The sequence below is a fragment of the Spermophilus citellus genome (assembly GCF_964194105.1).
Source record: "Spermophilus citellus genome assembly, chromosome: 2".
Lineage (NCBI taxonomy): Eukaryota > Metazoa > Chordata > Mammalia > Rodentia > Sciuridae > Spermophilus > Spermophilus citellus.
This window is the reverse complement of record NC_138183.1, coordinates 206,350,740-206,370,238: the sequence shown is the minus strand read 5'-3', so window position 1 is coordinate 206,370,238 and position 19,499 is coordinate 206,350,740. Positions and strand designations below refer to the sequence as shown.

Genomic DNA, 19,499 nt, shown 5'->3' with positions numbered 1-19,499 from the left:
AAAAAAAACAACAACCTGCCTTTCGTGTACAAATTCTATGTCAGGCTCACCAAATACTTGATGAAAGTTCCTCTCTATATGAAAGCACTCTAGCTAATAAAAAGAACTATAATACCATCAATTTGCAAAGCCTACATGATACAATACACAGGGGCAGAGTTCATCAAACAGAGCATCAAACTCCTTCACAAAGAGAGACACAATGGACATTTTGTGCCTCCTGAAAAAAGTAAATACATAAGCCTGAATTAGATGAAGCTTCCAGATCTAAATTTCCATCTACTGGACCTGCCGTAGATAACAACACGAGAAACGGCACCGTGGGGATGCACCTGCAAAATCCAGAATGAAGGGCACGCAGCTCTGAGGTTGGCAGGGGCCAGTTCAGAATGAAGGGACTCTTCCGAAAACAAGGCAAGCAATCAATTACAAGGGAGAATATCTGTAGAGAGTTTTAAGAAACACAGCAACCAAGCATAACCTGTTGATCTCGTCTGGACCCTCATTTGAACAAACCAATTATGAGAAAATATTTATGAGACAATCAAGGAAATCAAAACAGTTACTAGATCTCTAATATCAAGGAACTGAAGTGCTGGTATGACAATGAAATTGTAGTTGATGTTTTTTTTTTTTTTTTTTTAAATCAGCCACAAATCTGAAAGACGTACTGGAAGCTAAAGCACTGTGACATCTAGAATTACTTCGAAACAATCTGGTGGGAAAGAAGCCGGGGTTCTGGAAGCACCAGCATGGCCAGGAGCTGGTGTGCTGCTGGGTGGTCATGGTCCCTGGGGGTTGATTAATCTCGACTATAAATTTTCCCATTACAAAAACTGAAAATCTTTATATTGTTGATTCAGTACTGGGGCCATTTTCACCACATCTGTTTCAGTAAATACTAGTTGAATTAAGCTCTGAGCTTTCTTTTTTTAATGTTACTGTATTTTTTAATACCTTTATTTTATGTTTATATTTATGTAGTGCTGAGGACTGAACCCAGTGCCTCACATGTACTAGGCAAGCGCTCTACCCCTGAGCCTCAGCCTCTGAACTTCCTTCTCTTTCAAAAGACTATTCTTGACCCTCTCCTTTAAAGAGAATAATGCAATGAAGAGGTATCTGCCTGCTCCTGTCCTCAGCTACTGGGTGACAGTAATCACAACCCTAATCAGCAGCTGACATTCATGAGACACTGGCTTCTCAACCAAGTATCATACTCACCCTCATTCAATCTCACTAGAGCCGCAAGGAAGGCAACACTTATGTCCATTTTACAGGTACTAATGAGGTTGCCAAGGTCCAGAGATAAGTCAAATGAAGGAAATGTAATTCCACAGGTCCATGAGCTCAATGAGAATCAGAATGAGTTATGTCTTTTCAAAATAGTAAAACTCTGTTCAGAGTGCCAGAAACTCTAAGTCAAAAGCTTCCATCCAGCATTGAGAGAGAACAGAATGGAGAAGTGGTGCTTTTCTGATGACCATTTTTGGTGAAACCTAGGGTAAAACTGCAGGAGCAGAGTCCCTAAGATCTAAAAGGGGGGAAAGAGAGGGCTTGAAACAGAGGGCCAGGGTGCGTGTGTGTGTGTGTTTGGGGTGGGGGAGGAAAGACAACAGAAAATATGAAAGCAAAAGAGAAACTGCCTGAAGAGAGAGAGAAAAACAACAAAGCAGGAATTCCAGCCTGAGAAGAAGCTGGGAAATGCTTAAAATCAGAGCCAAAGGAGAAGCACATCTGCACACTGCTTGCTCCCTGAGCTAGAAGTGGTGGGAGCCGCCTCCTGAATGGGCTGGAGACGGAGAGGCTCTCTGTGGGCCAGCCAGGAGGCTTCACTGAAACACACACCCAAATGGGTCCTACTGATTTTTCCACTTTGCCAATGAGGAAATTGAGGCCTGGAGAGAGCATCTGCCTTACCCAGGATGGATCACAGCTAACAAGCAGAACTATGTTCGAACCACAATATCTGAAGGCAAAGCTACGATTTTAGACCACTTTGCTAAATACATTAATCACGAAAGAGACCTCAAAAGGGCAAAAAACGAACCAGTCAAGAACGGAAGCACCTAAAAGGAATATGGAGGGCCAGCAAGGTGGCACACGCCTATAATCCCCGAGGCTTGGAAGGCTGATGAGGCAGGAGGATGGCGGATTCAAAGCCAGTCTCAGCAAGAGCAAGGCCCTAAGCAACTCAGTGAGACCCTGTCTCTAAAAACAAAACAAAACAAAAATGTAGCTTAACGGTTGAGTGTCCCCGAGTTCAATCTCTAGTACCCCCAAAAAATATATGGAAATTCAAGAGAGATAACCAAGAAGGTGAAGGAGGACAAGGACACAGTCCTAGCAAATGTCAATGAGGGAACCCCAACAATTTCTGGCCCACAGAAACCAGAACGAAGGGGCCAGGAGAAAAAGAGAGCCCTTCCACCAAAACTCAACCAAGATGCCAAAGAAGGGTGTCAACCCTACTGCCCACACCATTTCCAAAGCCCTTGTCTTTTCAGAGGCCTGATTACTGCCCCCTGCCCACTAGTATCACATATTACAGGTTAAGATAAATTTTCCAGCAATCATCTGGGTGGGGAGGAGACACACCCACCCGTCTCAAAGATTCCTTCCTAAACACTCCCATTATCATCTGCCCCCCAGCCCCAGGTGGAAGCCATTTCCACATTTCCACATTGGGCCTTCAGGTGGTGAAGGGGGCTAACTTCTTCTGATTGACTGCCAACAAAGCACATTCCGAAGCAAAACCAGATGGACCGGCAGGCCTGCTTCCAGCTTCCCAGACAAGACCACACCAGCTCCCACCCCCCAACACACAGGTACCCACATGCATGCTCACGCCTGTGCAGCGGTCTGCATCAAGCCAGCCCCCAATATCCCACCCTCTCATTTCCAAAGGCTAGTGTAACCTGTCAGGGAGTGAGGGGCTCTGGGTCCCCCACAGAACTGAAACCAAAAGGGAGAGTTGACCTTTGCCCTTTCCCTACAAGACAAAAGAAAGGTTCAACTGGGTCACACCCAACTTTTTACTATCTTAGCCACGTGTTTTTATTGAAGATAGAGTAAAATGGGCTGCCCAGATAACACTCCCCTTTTCCTGGGCAAATCCACCCAGAGGATTTGTTTCAACATCATAATCTACCTTAACTCATTCAAATGCCACAATGAAACCTGATAGGTGACTTAATGTGCCATCCTTTGTTAGTCTGATGGCTATGAAGCCAGAGACATAGGAAGATGTTTCAAATTCTGACAGTCATAAACTAGCTGTGTGATCTCTGTCAGTTTACTAAGCCTCTCTGAGCTTTGCTTTCCTCAATTACAAATGGGAGTTATTTAGCTTAAATGAATCAATGCGGAAGAATCTGCATAAGAAAGAACCTAGCCTGTCAACTTTCCTTTTCTATCCAAATTCTCCCATGGGAAGCCAGGAATTAGCCCAACTAAAAACAGAGTTATAGAGTGAATTCAGCAGTGCTGCTCCTCCTCCACAAATGCTTTGGGAGGGAAACCTGGGGGTTTATGGAAGGAATGACACAAATCTAATAGCAGAGTTCTCCAGGACCTTTCTGCCCAAGGGCTTCTAGGCTCACACATTTTATCTAATAATCCAAAGCACAGCACAAAAGCAGGTACTTTGTTGGCAGCTAGAGCCCAGCATCACCTTCCCAGAAAGGAAACAAAATGTTTTAGGACACTTGCCCACCAGGCTGGGGACGTGGCTCAGTGGAAGAGCACTTGCCTAGCACATGTGAGGTCTTGAGTTCCATCCCCAGCTCCACCAAAAAAAAAAAAAACAAAAACAAAAATCACACTTGCCCAAGATCAGGGGAATCAATGGCCCCCACCAGGCCTTCCTAGCACACCAGCTGTAGGAGGCATCAGGATGCCAGCACCGGAATGGCCTCAGTGCCCTCTCCTGACAGAGCCGCAACAAGGAAGCCCTTGCGGGAGCTCTCAAAGGCTGTCTCAAAGCTGCTGGGTCAGCAGGACTTGAGAGTTACTCTACTGGACTGAACACCTCTGCTCCTGCCCAAAGTTGTTGTCTAAAGCACAAGATTAAATAACCAAATAGTGCTGTCAAAAGGACCACCAGGAATTGAGCAGTGTCACCCCAATTACTTTTGGTATGGAGCAAAGAACTAAAAATGACTTTCATAATTCCCAACTTTCCGCCTGATTTTCCCTACTCTATATAATTTAAGTTTACCTTAGGACATCAGGACACCAACTCCAAAGGAACAGAGGAAGGTGAGTTTGAAATCTAGGAACACCCCACCCCCAACCACCACACACCCTCTGCAAAGTACAAACCTTTCTGAACTCAACTGGGAGGGAAAAAAAAGAAACTTCTAAATTAAACCATGCTGGTCTAAAAGGAAATGAACCAAGGCTGAATCACCCTGATGAATGATGAGAAACTTTTCTTTTATTTAAATCCTTATGAATTGATCCACAGCCTAGCACAGGATTTGAAGCCATTTGGCTGAAACTAACACCGTCTGTAGGAAACAATGTTTTCTAAATTTCCCCTCTATTGTAGTTCTGGCTCAGAAAGAGCCTGGGACAATCCTTCAAGAATCATACTGTCCTGAGCTCAATACCAGGATGCCCACAAATACCTCCTGCCCCGAATTTTCTCTCTACTCTGCTTAATGAAAGGGAGTCGGCCAATTTCCCATTAGAATGACCATATAACGGATCATCCAAACTGCAGCATTTGGAAAGTAAAAGAGGGTGCAATAAAGGATTCTGCCAAGACAAGCAGCATAAACCAGGGCTGTAACCAGCACACAGGTAGGAGGAAGGATAAAGGACAACCTTCAGGAAATACAAATGGACAAAGCAGACACAAATGGCTATTACAGGAAGGCAGTCAGGATCTGGCAGGACGACACAAGAAAGACCAAGTTCATGTTAAGAAAAAACTGGCCAGGCGCAATGGCACACACCTGTAATCCCAGTGGCTTGGGAGGCTGAGGCAGGAGGATCGAAACTTCAAAATCAGCCTCAGCAATTTAGCAAGGCCCTAAGCAACTCAGAAGACACTGTCTCTAAATAACATATTTTAAAAAGGGCTGGGGATTTAATCCTTGGTACCAAAATAAAAACACTGAAGCCAAACACAGTGGCCCACTCCTAACACTCCTATAATCGCAGGGGATAAGGAGGCTGAGGCAGGAGGATGGCAAGTTCAAAGCCAGCCTCAGGAACTTAGGGAGGCCCTAAGCAACCTAGTGAGACCCTGTCTCAAAATAAAATACAAAAAGGGCTGGGGATGTGGCTCAGTGGTTAAGCAACCCTGGGTTCAATCCCCAGTACCAAATAATAATAATAATAATAATAATAATAATAATAAACAAAGAAAGAAAAAGCTGGACAGAAGAGAGCCTGAAATTCAAGGTATAAATTTACCTGATTCAGGGGTTCCTTTCTCCATCTTAAATCAATTTACAATTCAGATGCAACAACTTATTTGTGGTCTCCGTGCCACAGGTGTTCATCATTTGGAAGCCAGTCACTCCACATCACTGAAACTTGGGAAAAGATTCTTCAATTTTAAACACTTCTAATGGGTATCTTTGAAAGGAACTATGTGTTTCCCTATGTCCTCACTAAACCCAGCAAACTAACAGAAACGCAAGCTCTTCTCATTAGGTCTGCATATCAATCTTTATCACCTGGCTACCAATTTTTTTTTTTAAAAAAAAGACCCAGGGGGCTGGGGATGTGGCTCAAGCGGTAGCGCGCTCGCCTGGCATGCGTGCGGCCCGGGTTCGATCCTCAGCACCACATACCAACAAAGATGTTGTGTCCGCCGAGAACTAAAAAATAAATATTAAAAATTCTCCCCCCCCCTCTCTCTCTCTCCCCTCTCTCACTCTCTCTTTAAAAAAAAAAAAAAAAAAAAGACCCAGGCATGGGGAAGGCGGGGTTACCATGGCAGGCACAGTGAAAGGTAGCATGGGGTGAGAACCAGATTCAGTATTTTATTTTTTATAAGATGGAATTCACATGTCATAAAAGTTACCCTTTTAAAATATACAATGTAGTGGCTTCCTGGAGGTTCACAGGCTGTGAATCTGTTTTTAAATGTTTTGTCAGCTGTCAATCTGCTACCTCTAAAACCTCTTATCAACCAGGCTGCCTCCTATCCCACAATTTTTTGTTTTAACTTTAAGAATGGGAAATCAGTGCCAGGCACAGTGGCACAGGCCCGTAATCCCAGAGGCTAGGGAGGCTGAGGCAGGAGGATCCCGAGTTCAGCCTCGGCAACTTAGAAAGGCCCTAAGAAACTCAGTGAGACCGGTCTCTAAATAAAATTCAGAAAGGGCTGGGGATGTGGCTCTGTGGTTGGGTGTCCCAGGGTTCAATCCCCAGTATCAAAAAAAAAAAAGGGAAATCAGAGTAAACCACCCTTCTGGGCAGCTGCTTGAGCAACAGGAAAATAAGTCAATAAAATGTGGGTGGTCCCTCGCCCAAGCTCACACAAAGCAATCTTCACTGCTCAGACCAGTCATGGAAATGGCCAGAATCTAAACACACAGGACATGGACACACCCTGAAATGGTGTAGCTGGGAATCAGCTAAGCAGGACCAGCTCAGAGCAGCTGACTGAAAACTCCAGTTTCCACCCACTGGCTTTCTTGGATCCGGGTCACTTCCCCAGGACTTACCTGGAGTTACACACTCCACAGGGGTTAGTAAACAGCCTTTTAAATATGCAAATGCACTGGTGGAAAAAGAAGAGCTACCATTCCCTCACACCCAAGGGTGCATGATCATCATCGGAATCATATTTAAGGCCCAGAGAAAGGAAGTCTTATGAAAGGACAAAGATTTAATTACAGAGTGTGGAGTCCTTGGAGGAACAGGACCGGCTAGGTTGTAACAGTGGCACAGCGGCTGCTCCAGCCTGCAGAGCTAGCACTTATCTAAACTTGACTGCAACTCCCCAAAGTCCACAACGTCATCCCCACTTTCTGGATTAGGAAACCAAAGGCATGCGGGCTCACTCAGCAGGCTGCCTTTTAGCAGGAGCTCAGGTGCCATGAGGGCAGCAAAGGCAGGAGGGTGACACTTTCCTTTCGGTCACCTGAAGTGGGCGACCAATGTCCTCCGCAATGTCTGAGTCCCAGCCATCGCCACAGAAAAGAACACACAGAACCAGATAAAAGGGTCTTCTACTGGACAGATAAAGCTGTGCCATGCTACCTACTTTTTTGAAGCATTTCCGTTTAATTCATTATTACCATTTGGCAAGGAATAACCTCAAATATTGTGTATTTGCTGATGGATTTCCTCCACTTACTGCATGAGGGAGGTATGGTTCAAAGCAATGAATGGTCAAGGGACTTTTGGGATTGCCTCAACCTTTCCTGGATTTCAATCCATTTGCCTGAGACCAGTAGCCAGGCTCTTCTACAAACGCCTCAGTCTTTGATTGTTCCTCCAGAGTCACAGTCCAGGCTGACTCGGCAGGAAATCCTTAAAGATCTGGTATGCAGTTACTACCCACTTACACCATATATCCAATGTACAGTAAGCACTCTCCTGAAATCTATAATCCCAGCAACTCTGGAGGCTGAGGCAGGAGGATTCCAAGTTTAAGGCTAGCCTCAGCTACTCAGTGAGTGCCTCAACAACTTAGTGAGACCTTGTCTTAAAATAAATTATTAAAAGGGTGGGGAGGTAGATCAGTGGTAAAACCAATAGCCAGTACAAAGGAGGGGGGGGGAGGGAAAAAGAAAAAAAGAGAAAGGGGGAGGGGAAGAAAAAAAAGGGAAAGATTGGTTGATTGATTGATTGATTGAATGAATGAATGTAGATGGGAACAATGAAGCTTGAAGAAAGGAAGCAATCTATCCAAGGTCACACTAGCAAGTGGCTGAGCCCAGAATGAGCCCAAAGCATAGCCAATTGCAAATCTGTTGGCAAACCCATACTATCCTGCCTACTTTGTCCAAACCAAAATCAGGACACATCCCACCCTTCATGTCAACCATTCCCTCCATCCTTTCAATTAATTGCTTTTCAATTAATTGTGCACAGCCAAGTTTCAAATCTATATTAGCCTGTTTGGGGCAATAACCTTCTTTATCGACATCTGAGGACTGAGTTTATTACTCAGATTATTTTACTGGGGTTGGTTTGTTTTTTTAACAACTGAGTCCCACTCCACTCCCAAAATGGCATCAGATAGACAGATAGATAGATAGATGAAACCTCTTTCAAAGTTCCAACATCACTTCCTCTGCAAAGCTTTCCTTAGTCCTACCCCTGGGCAACACAGTTCTTTTGATATATCATGAGCACTTGCCCCACTGAGCTTTAAACCCTTTATGACGATATTACGAAAAGATATGCATGCTTCTAAAAAGTACAAACAGGTAAAAAAAATGAAAGCCTACACCATTCCACGCCCTCAAAGCAACCATTATCATAGCGTATAATCTCCCAGGTCCTTTTTGGCTAGAGACACAAATGCGTTTCATCAGCACTTGACCAACCCTAAGACACCACTCGACTTAAAATGCAGCTTGATTTTACTTCTAAGACATACAGTTGGGGAAAAAAAAGATGATGCCAGATTGCTTCCTTACAATTTAGAAATAGTACTTTATACATACTGAAACTTTTACCCTATGTCTATCTTTGTGCATATATAAAAAGGAAATTGTAAGCTAAATAAATTGAGTCGGATATACCCAAAACAATTTCACTCAGTGATGAACACCCACGCTTTCTCACACAACATCACCTTCAGTGACATGAGTGTCCCCGGTACTGACTCTGGGGTTTTCTTCCTCTGGAAGCACTCATTCTACAGGTTGGATAGCACTCATTCTACAGGCTTGGATAATCACATCAAAGGTCATGACCACCTGGCCAGTCATGATGGTTCAACGCGTCCAATTTCAAAAATGTTCAAGTACGTAAAAACGTGCCCCTTGGGCTGGGGATGTGGCTCAGTATTAAGAATATGTGCTTAGCATGTGCAAGGCCCTAGGTTTGATCACTAGTACCAAAAATATCCAAAACATCCAAAACCCTCATGAAGTAAGATATACGTAATTCCCCCACTAAATCATGATTACCACTTTGCATGCCTATTTCCTTGCTGATCTATAAACTCTGCAGGGGCAGAAGTGTTTTACAGATCACCATTCGTTGGCTACCTTCTCCTGATCACCAAATCCCTAGCAAAAAGTCGCACCAGAAAATGTTTAAACGTCCAGTGGCAAGTAGTAGCTTCATGAAATCAGATAAGCTAGATTCCCAAGTGCCCAGAGTAAAAGGAAGAGAGAAGTGAACTCTTTTATCCACAGGTGTGTTGATATGGGTATTAGGATCACTCTTCTTTTCCCTTCACTCCCCAGTGTCCAGGGATGCCACGTGGGCGGGGGGGCTCTAGGAGAATCCCCACTACTCAAAACCCACTATGGGGGTGGTGTGCAGCCAGAACAGAGCTTGGTTCTCAAACCCCTCACCAGGAGGTCCGATCCACACAGCTGTAATCACATCTGGAAACAACTGTTGCACTCCCAAGAGTAACAGGTGAGTGCCAGGCCCAGAGAAGGTGGTTTGGGTTCATTTTATTGCTTTTCCTGCATGGAAAGGTGAGACTTTATTCTTGTGCAGCCTTACTTTTGAAACCATCCAAGAATATCTTAGTGACTTCCACAAAGATACAGTATAACTTCCTAGGTCACCACCTCACAACTAACTGAAAACTCATGTCCGCCTAGGAATAGTGGCTAAATTTAATCTAACTTGAACACAGCATAAAAATTAGAATGATTATCTAGAACAGTGGATCTCTACCAAGAGCAGATGCTATCATGGGGATTTTCTTGGAATATACTAACAGTGCACCCACCCAACCCCTCCTAAGTCTCCACTGGTAGAGGTATCCAGGCTGTAGGTGACAGGAGTAGAAAGAGGGTCACCTGGGTCTGAAGCTGAACCATCCTGAATTCACTGTGTAAACAAATCTGTAGAGAGTGAATTACAAACCCAAATGTCAAAATGTGAGAACAGGTGAGACACCTGGGAAGTGAGAGCACGCAGGCAGGGAAGTGCTAGGAGAGGGACATACAGTCTCATCCCTAGAAGAGGGACATACAGTCTCATCCCAGCTTCCTGGCACATTTCCAGGTCACAAGTATTTGATGAAGGAGATTTACTTGGCTGATCAGCACATGGTCATGAGTATCACCACCTTTGGTGCACAGAATCCCAGAGCTGGTTTCAGCTCCATCAAGATTCCCCTTTCAGGAGTAACTAAGGACAGAGTAGGGAGAAGAGCATGAGAAGAAGATTAACATTAAACAGGGATGAGAGGTGGGAGGGAAAGGGAGAGAGAAGGGAAATTGTATGGAAATGGAAGGTGATCCTCAGGGTTATACAAAATTACATACAAGAGGAAGTGAGGGGTAAGGGAAGAATAATACAAGTGGAAGAAATGATTTACAGTAGAGGGGGGAGAGAGAGAAGAGGGGAGGGGAGGGGAGGGGAGGGGGGATAGGAGAGGATAGGAAAGGAAGCAGAATACAACAGACACTAGAATGGCAATGTGTAAATCAGTGGAAGTGTAAATGATGTGATTCAGCAATCTGTATACGGGGTAAAAATGGGAGTTCATAACCCACTTGAATCAAACTGTGAAATATGATATATCAAGAACTATGTAATGTTTTGAACGACCAACAAAAAAAAATGATAAGTTATTGATTTAAGAGGATGAAAGTTACCTCTGTAATCCAGATTTTTCTTAATATAGATTGAATTCTAGTAGCATTCTATCAAAAAAAAAGGAAAAAGCAGCTTTACATGTATGAAGACATGAACTGGTGTGAGCATATTTTATATACAGAGATATGAAAAATTGTGTTCTGTATGTGTAATAAGAATCGTGATGCATTCTGCTGTCGTGTATTTAAAAAATAAAAGCAATTAAAAAAAAGGGGCGGGGGGGGGGCTGGGGATGTGGCTCAAGCGGTAGCACGCTCGCCTGGCATGCGTGCGGCCCGGGTTCGATCCTCAGCACCACATACCAACAAAGATGTTGTGTCCGCCGAAAACTAAAAAATAAATATTAAAAATTCTCTCTCTCTCTCTCCCACCTCTCACTCTCTCTTTAAAAAAAAAAAAAAAAAAAAAAAAAAAGATTCCCCATTCATCGGTGAGAGGGATTATGATTTGGGTTCAGCATTACTGGACACGAGGGTGGTATGCTAGAGGTGTTCTCCCACTCAACAATTTCTGGTCATTCAAAGAAGCTGTTCCTTGCCTCCAAATCACAGATGGCATAGATGTTCAAGTTACATTGCATTCTATGATTAAGGTAAAATTTAAAGATGAAAGGGAATTAGGAAGACATTCTGAATTCTTAAAAAAAATGAAACTTTTTATCAGAATACAAAAGTACAATATACTGACTTTACTTCTTTGATATTTAAAACAAAAGCCAACTTTGAATTCAGGGAATTCCTTACTTCTGCCAATATGAAATTCAGTAGCATATTTTCTGTTTTTCCTCTCAGACCCAATACCTGAGGACTATTTCAGGAAGGGGCTGATGGTCTCTTCAGCTGATAGGGCTCTCTTTTTGACTCTAACTAGCATTGTCTCCCAAAGGCTTTGGAGATGAAAAGGCAGCGAAGAAAGGACTGAAAGAGATTCCTCCAAAGGAAGCATCCGCTCACAAGCTCACAATGGTTTTCAGAATCAGTAGCCCCCAAGACACCCCCATCCCCTGTGTTGGGTGATCTGAAAACGAAGCATATCAAAATGCTATTGATAAGCTAAATTACCAGACAGCTTATCTGAGGCCCACATCCGCCATATGGTGCCCCAACTTCTGCTGCCTGTTGCTGCCACAACAATAGGCACGCCTACACAGAAAGCACCATCGGACAGAAACCCAGCAGCGGCGGCATGTGGGGCAGCCACTGTGTTTACATTTTATTTTGTGCCATTAAGCTTCATGCTTCCCCCTGTCCTGGTAGGGGCTAGAAACACACATACACACATTCAGTGTCAAAAATCTGCATTACCTGGGTAATGAGTGTGCGCCCACTGCGTGTGTGCACATGTGTGGGGACAGATCAGGTGAACAGAGAGAAAACCAGATGTCAACTTCAGAAATGGAGCTGCCCAGTGGGGGAGGGCGAGCCAGGCATTCTCCCAGCTAGAGCAGCAAGCAGACAATGCGCTTTTCTCAAAACACTCAGGCAGGCGGGCCTCGGGGAGTGGCTATTTAAAACACTTGGCTCCTTTTATTTCACCACCATGGAAGTGAATTCGGTTCTTAAGTGCCAGAGCAAATGAAGTCATTTGGCTTCCGCGGGCTCTCTTTGCATTTCGGCAGCAGGAGTCAGACTGGCTGAAAGTCGGAGGGTCCATCTCAGTTGTTCTTTCTTACAATTAAAATTGATTTCCCAGAGGATTTGGCACTTAGGTTTCATCAACTTTTTTTTTTCTTTGAAAAGAGGTTCAGATCATAGAAAAAGTAAAGGATCATCTGGCACTGGAAGGAATGCTGTCAAAAACAACTCCCTTCATTGAAATGCCATCAAGTCACAGTGTAAAGAACAGATAAGGCTATTTATCACCTTCCACAGGCTTGGTTAGTGTAAAAGATTGACGGTGATTTTTTTTTTTTTTTGGTCAAATGAATTCATAAGAATTCTGCACTTCTTTCTCTCAATTCTCTTAAAGGCTTATCTTTGCAAATACTGATAAAATGTTCATTTATCTATTCACTATTAGAGAAAGACACTGGCTTTTAAAGAGAACTGAGCAGCTGTAGCATCAGGTTATGTAAAAAAAATGCACAAAATGCAGATTTGGATAAAGTGCAAATCAAAAAGAGGCAAACAGTTTCTTAATATTCAGAGCTCCAGAACTATTACAGTACAAGACATTCATTTCATTTTGCCCAAGTTATCCACACCTAAGCAGACAACATTCTTGGATGAACTTTTCAAATTTTCTTAAACATTCTCAGTTAATATATATATACATATACATATATATATATATATATATATATATATATATATATATATCCTTTCAAGTTAAATTGAGATTGCACTTGAACTCCATCCAAGAACAGAGCTGAACTGAATTATGATAATTAGAAAGCTGTGCCTATAAAAAAAAAAAAAGAAAAAGAAAAAAACAAACAAAAGCACGGTTGATGCTTTTTTTTAAAAAGTTCATGCCAAAGTATATAAGTTCAATATGTTCTCACATAATTAACATTTCCCACCATTAGCAGCAGTTTTTCAGTTTATGTATCAGTAAAAACAACAGTACTCATTATAGTTGTATACCCCTAGTCAATAGTGTGGCAGTCACCTTACCCACACATCTAAACCTGTCAGATGCCTAAAAGCAAGCAGAATTTCCCACTGGAGATAACAGATGCTTAATCTGTTCATCAGCTTTTTCTTTGAAACTCATTTTCCAGGGCCCTATTCCTACCCATTTTAAAAACGCTAATGAAATACTCGGATAGAACCTTTAAAACTAATATGAATCATGAAAAAAATGGTAAAAACCATCGTATCAGGATAATAAAAATGATTTTAAATGGAGTGGGGGGGGGGTGGATCCCAGCCTTCCCTTGGCCTGTCACAAAAATAGAAAAAACAGGGTCTCTTGGGAGGAACCCCATCACTACTGTCCAATTCAGAAGATAGACCAGCACTTCCATCCCCCAGGACTCCCAGACTGGAAACCATTTTTTAAGAATCCTCCTAACTATTTCAAAAGCCAGTAGACAAAAGAACTTAAGAGCTGAGAGTAACCCATCCTGTAGGAAACCTGTCCTGAAACCATGCACCCCCTTCAACAGAGAACCCCATTTGTTTGAACTCGTTAAAATACATATTTCATATATTTCCTACAACAAAACCTGAACATTTCTGAAAAAAAAAATAAAGGATTTTTTTTTTTGAATGGTTGAATGTCAATCCCAAACTCAAGTATGGTATAAAGTCAAGGAAGTTTGTAAAGAGAATCTTACAGATTGAGGACTAGCAATAGTTGACAGTTTTTAAATAAGATTTTAAAAATCCACACAAAAATACTCCAAAATTTTAGATCCAAATGTTCTAGCATTACACAAACCATCCCAAAAGAGAGAAGGCCCATAAAGTTTCCTAGTTTCAGATGTATACAGTGATTGCAATTCAACAGGGTCTAAATTAGGTATCTGTCAAAAAACCCAACCCTGAAACATTCAGGGCTAGGATAGACCTGAAATGCTTGATTTTATCACCTTGATGAATATGAAAGAATAAAATATATCACAGGTACTGTTCAAACACGATTTAGAATCTTATTTAAAATACCACAAGGTGATCTGTACCTTCAACAGATAAAATAAGAAAAAGCACTATGCAGCTATAAAAGATTATGCCAGCCATCAGTCCCCAAGCAGCCCAACAGCAGAGCCCAAGTTTGTCAAAGGGGGATAAGCTTACAATATATTTTTCTTGCTGAGTTCAGAAGTAGGACATTAACAGGCTGCAGTTCCAGTCACTGAACTCCAAAGGCAAACTGTAATGCCTGCATTAACAGAAAGAATGACTGATTTTTTTTTTCACAGTTTTACAGAGAAAGCTGGACACTTGCTTTAGCCAGTATTTTTAATCCTTTGGAGAAAACAGACCCTAAAAGTTTTATCACAAAACAGATTACACACAGTTTTAGCTCAGAAATACACACATATACACATCTATTTTTTTTTCTTTTTTCCTAATTTCTTTATTGGGAACAAAATAAAATGCCAAAATAAAAGCTTAATAGTGTTATCAACCTACAATCTATGCATGAATATGACCATTTTTTTTAAGTTCACCAGGTCATACAGTTATTTCTATGAGTGATAAGGCATCACAATTTCCATTTGCAAGCAGTATAATTATGCTCACAATTAACACATAACAACACATGAGATTAGAAAGAAAACTAATCTTACAAATGTACAGGCTCTTGTATGACCGCCATATATGAGAGACCAATCCATTTCTTAAGGAAGCAACCTGCTAATGCTGTTAATGACACAGCTCATTTCTTCAAAGGCCCATCTAATATTTTGGATCTACATTCTCTTAACTGTTCATGTTACACACTTTTCCACTGAAAATATGACAGCAAGTATGATCTAGACCCAAATGATTCACTACAAGTATATGTCTCCCAATATTTCCCATTAAAAAAAAAAAAAAAGCCCTCTTCTACTTGCTGCTCTGTAGTCAGAGCAATTTACAAACTCAAAACTGTTTGTAAATTGCTGGAGCTCAGGCAGAAAAAAACTCAAAACATTTTTTTTCATGGCTTATGTGTCTTCTTCTTAAATAGAAGGGGACACCAGCTTCCAAACTAAGTATATGGATATATAATTCCTGCTGTATTCAGCAAATGGCAGGAGGAAATGAGGAGAGGAAGAGGAAGCTGCCTCCCCAGTCTACCCTCCCAAGCCCACCCTCATGTGTAATTAGTTTGCTGCTGGGACCTAGGCACACACTGTCCAATAGTGCAAGGCAGAGCTTCTCAGTGAGAGATGCATTTCAGTCTGGCGCAAATAAGCTAGGATGTTCTCCTTCAAATTAAATTTTATTATCTATACATCTTTGGTGAGTCCTGGGGTTTTGGGGGGGAAATTAACAAAAAAAAAAAAAAAACTAATAATCTCTGACATATCCCCTAAAGTTTATTTATAAAGGATCACACAGAAAAGGAATCTACCCAGATTCTTTCCTATAATTTTTTTTACTCTTTTTTCCAAATCAAAGTGTCATGTCAGTTTTGTTCAAACTCATTTTAAAAAGTAAAAAGTATTCTAGTATTTCCCTAAAACTGCAGATCAAATAATACTTGTCATTAAAGTAAATGTAAAATGGTCTACCTTGGCACATCAGCAAAACCCAGTAATGGATACAGCTTATCAGTTCATTTTTTAATACCAACAACAAATAAAAGAATTGTAAACTCTGTTAAAAATCTGAAACCTAAGAGCTCAACACAGAGTTGCACACACAAAGAAATACTAAACAAAAATATCTGTGACCATTTATGGAAATAGTGAGATTAGAAAAATAAGCCTTTCTCCCCAAAATAATCAAAAATTCAAAACCTTACTGTTGACAAAGGTTCAACAAAACCCATTTGTCTTTCTGGAGTCACTTTGTAATTAGTTCTACTACTTCCTTCTAAAGAGGAAAGATTCTTACTAAAGTTGAACCTAAGTCTGGCCCTTATAAAGCATTCAGTAGTGCTTGGACCCAAATCCAACAGTGACAGGATAAACCACCCAGCACAGCTTGAAGACTATTCCCCAACCATTGCCTCACAGTACCCTGGCAGAGAAGCCCCCTTCTGAAGAGACCATCAAGATAGGCTGCAGAGAAAGGAGCCCACTCCCAGCTTTGACAATGCAGTTGATGATACTGGTACTTTAAAGAAAAGGATTTGTCCTTGCTAGTAACCACCTGCAAACCCCAATCAGACCCCAAACTTCCAAAAACAATCAAGGTGATAAGTGGGGAGAAATAAGTGGTTGTCCTGGACAGTCTGCCCCTTTGCTGTATCTGTAGCAATTAAAAAAAAAAAATTCACTATTTTGAAATTTGATAGGCTTTACAGACCTTTATGTCTCAGGACCTGGGCTCCCCTCCCAGGCACTGTTTTTAAACCCGGCCTTTTACATTCCCAGTTCCTGGAACATCATCTGTCTGTTTCCAGTGCTCGCTGAGGTCAATTTTCATTTCTGCAAATCACAGGCAGCCACTTGCTTCTAAGAAGTTAACAAGCCTCCCGAGAAACGCCGGTGGCTGGTATTTCATTGTTTCATAAATATTTTTATACAGTGACACCATTCAACTTTAAATAAATCTTTAAAAAGAAGGACAATTAAAGAGCGAAGAAAATTCTGATCTGGGTTTTATTTTCGTGGGAGGAAGACAAGGGAGATATAAACCTCTCATTGTTTTAGACTCCTTAAAAATGTTGCTCGGGTTTTTTTCTTAAAAAACATACTGTTAAAAAAAAAAAAAAGGACACTCACAGTAGTTGAACTTTCTTTAAAGTGGGCCTCTGGACTTTTGAAAACAAGTGTTGCTGCTACGAACAAAGGCTAAAAGTGTACCCTGATTTTCTTTCCCTCCTGGGGATTATTTCTCTTCCAATAAACAAACAAATCCCCCAGTATTTCCTACCAAAGGGAAGTTTTCCAGGGAGAGTCTCCTCCTGGGTTTGGTGGTAACAGCGACTCAGTCTTTTTTGGACACAATGTTTCTGCTGACTCCTGAAAATTTTCCACTTGAATGTGCAATGAAGCGGCGGCGGCAGCGGCGGCGGCAGCAACAGTCCTGGAGAGGCGGTAAAGACGACCGTGCCCTCTTTCATCTTTGGGAAGAAGGAACGAAGCCCACAGCCGCAGCACTCGTCGTCGCGGTCCCCAGACCGGCCTCAGAGGGCCGCGGCGCCGCGGAGGCGGTCTGGAGGTGGTACGGGGGTCTCAGGCCGGCTCCGAGGCGACGGCAGTTCTCCCCGCCCGCGCTCGCTCAGAACTTCTGGCTTCTCGGCGAACACCGTGAAAAGAGCCCGAGGGTGTGTGCGTGTGCGCGTGCCGGCGGCTGGAGAGGGGACGTGGGGGGCGCGACGCCGCCGGCCGGGAGCCTCCGGGGCCGCCGCCGGGGACCGCCTGTTGCCGCGCAGGCTCCCAGCGCGCGGCCCAAGTTGGCGTCCCGGCAACTCGCCCAGCGGCGCCGGGCGGCTCACCTAGGAGGGGGCGCGGGGAGGCGGGTGCGGAGACCGGCGGCGGCTCGCCGCGGGTTCACACAAAGCACGGCCCGCAGAGAAAGAGCCGCTCGCGCGGGACGAGCCACTAGCCCCCCGCCACCCGGCGCCCCGCGCGCCCCGCACCCCTGCATCCGCCCCGCGCGCCAACTTACCTCGAACACTGGAGCCGCCGCAGCGCCCGGGGAGTCCAAAGCAAACTTCGGCGCCGCTTCCCCCGTCCTCCGCTCGGTGCTCCCTCCCTGGCTCCCGATCCCCGAGCGGGGCCACCCCTCCCCTGCCTAGCACCGCTCCTGCCCCGGGGCCGGCTGGGTGCGCTTGGCTGCTGCCCGCGCTCCGGGCAAAGGTGGACGGGGGGTGGGGGGGGGCGTCACTGCATGGCCTGTCCCCGGAACCGGCCGCCCCGGGCCCGGGCCCCGCCGCGCGGACTGGCCCGCAGGGTGGAAGCGAGTCTGCAAAGTGCTTGGTGGGCGCCCGCGGCGGGCGGCGGGGCCGCGGCGGCGGCTGCAGAGGCTCGGCTCGGCTCGGGCGGCGCGGCGCAGCGCGAGCGATGCTAAGAATGTTCGGAATGAGGACAGGAATGAAATGAACGCCAGGACCGAACTCGCTCCGGAGGGGTGGGGCCTCGGTGACGTCATGCGGCCTGCCGCCCGGGGCCGGAGGCGGGGCCTGCCGCCGCCGGTGACGTCATGGGGATTCGGGGCGGGCCCGGCGGGGCCGCCCTGCCGTTGGGGCGCGGGCTCCTCCCGGAGGGACATCAGGGCGGAGTCTCGCGCCCACCGGGAAACGGGGCGCGCGCGGGAGCCGCCCTCCCCCTCCTGGGGCGGACTCCGGGCTTTGTCCGGGGCTGGGGCGGGGCGGAGGGAGCAGGACGGCTTGGAGGTGCTTGTCGTCGCGCACCGAGCTCCAGCAGCCGGGGTTCCCTCCGGAAAGCGGGCGCCGAGGCCCCGGCTGCGCGCGCGGTACCTTTTGTGCCTTAGTTTCCCTCATTCCGGGTGCAGAAGCTCTGGCTCTCAGGCTGAGCGATCCAGGACTCACGGAAGACTGCAAGTGTAGAGAAGTTCTTTTCTGGAAATTGAGCTTGTTGCTGTGGAGCGCGGTGGACGCCTACCCCGGGCGGTATTCCCAGCCTGCCATTTTCCTCCGCTCGCCCTTTCGCTTTATAAAAGTTCTCGGCTCTAGCGCAAGTCAAAGACTGCCCTGCTGTCGGGAAGGGGAATCTTTGGCGTAGCAGAGAAGGATAATTACAGAGTTCATAATGATCCCTGTGTTAACATGGTCTTCAAGTCACTCAAGAAGTTATGTTTCACTTTTCAGAATATTGGGTCCAGGAAAAAAAAAATCCTAAACTGTGTCGTATGCTTCATCTGGCAACTTCATGGCGTCATGGCAATTTCATGGCATCCCGGCATCCCATTCTTTGTGAAGAAAGTTAATTTCAATAATAAAAGTTATTTTAACATGGCTTCTGGCAATAGTGACGCTGGTTTGATAAAACAGAAATGGGTAAAGTTGACTTAAGGTGGACTGAACTGTCTAAAGTTTGGGGGAGATGAAATCTGCAATTTCAATATAAATTCCTACATTATAGACCTCGTTCCTTCTAGACACTTGGCTTTCTTTTCCAGTTGGGGCTTCAGGATAAGTAATTGTGCTTGTTTTGTGCCCCAGGAACC

General features: G+C 44.4%; 1 protein-coding gene across 3 annotated transcripts in view; it reads right to left on the bottom strand.

Annotated features, from left to right (window-relative positions):
- The window catches only part of TEAD1 (TEA domain transcription factor 1), a 258,092-nt gene extending 238,939 nt beyond the window's left edge, over positions 1–19,153 (bottom strand). Inside the window, exons 1-2 of one of the 3 annotated variants that reach the window (XM_081278666.1) lie at positions 17,979–19,153; positions 17,241–17,393 (exon numbers count right to left, since the gene is read on the bottom strand). The gene's annotated coding sequence lies outside the window, so the exon portion shown is untranslated. Of the gene's footprint in view, positions 1–17,240 lie in introns of all 3 variants that reach the window. The other 2 variants (XM_081278676.1, XM_081278675.1) reach the window with 2 other exon arrangements.
- Positions 19,154–19,499: the final 346 nt, after the last annotated feature.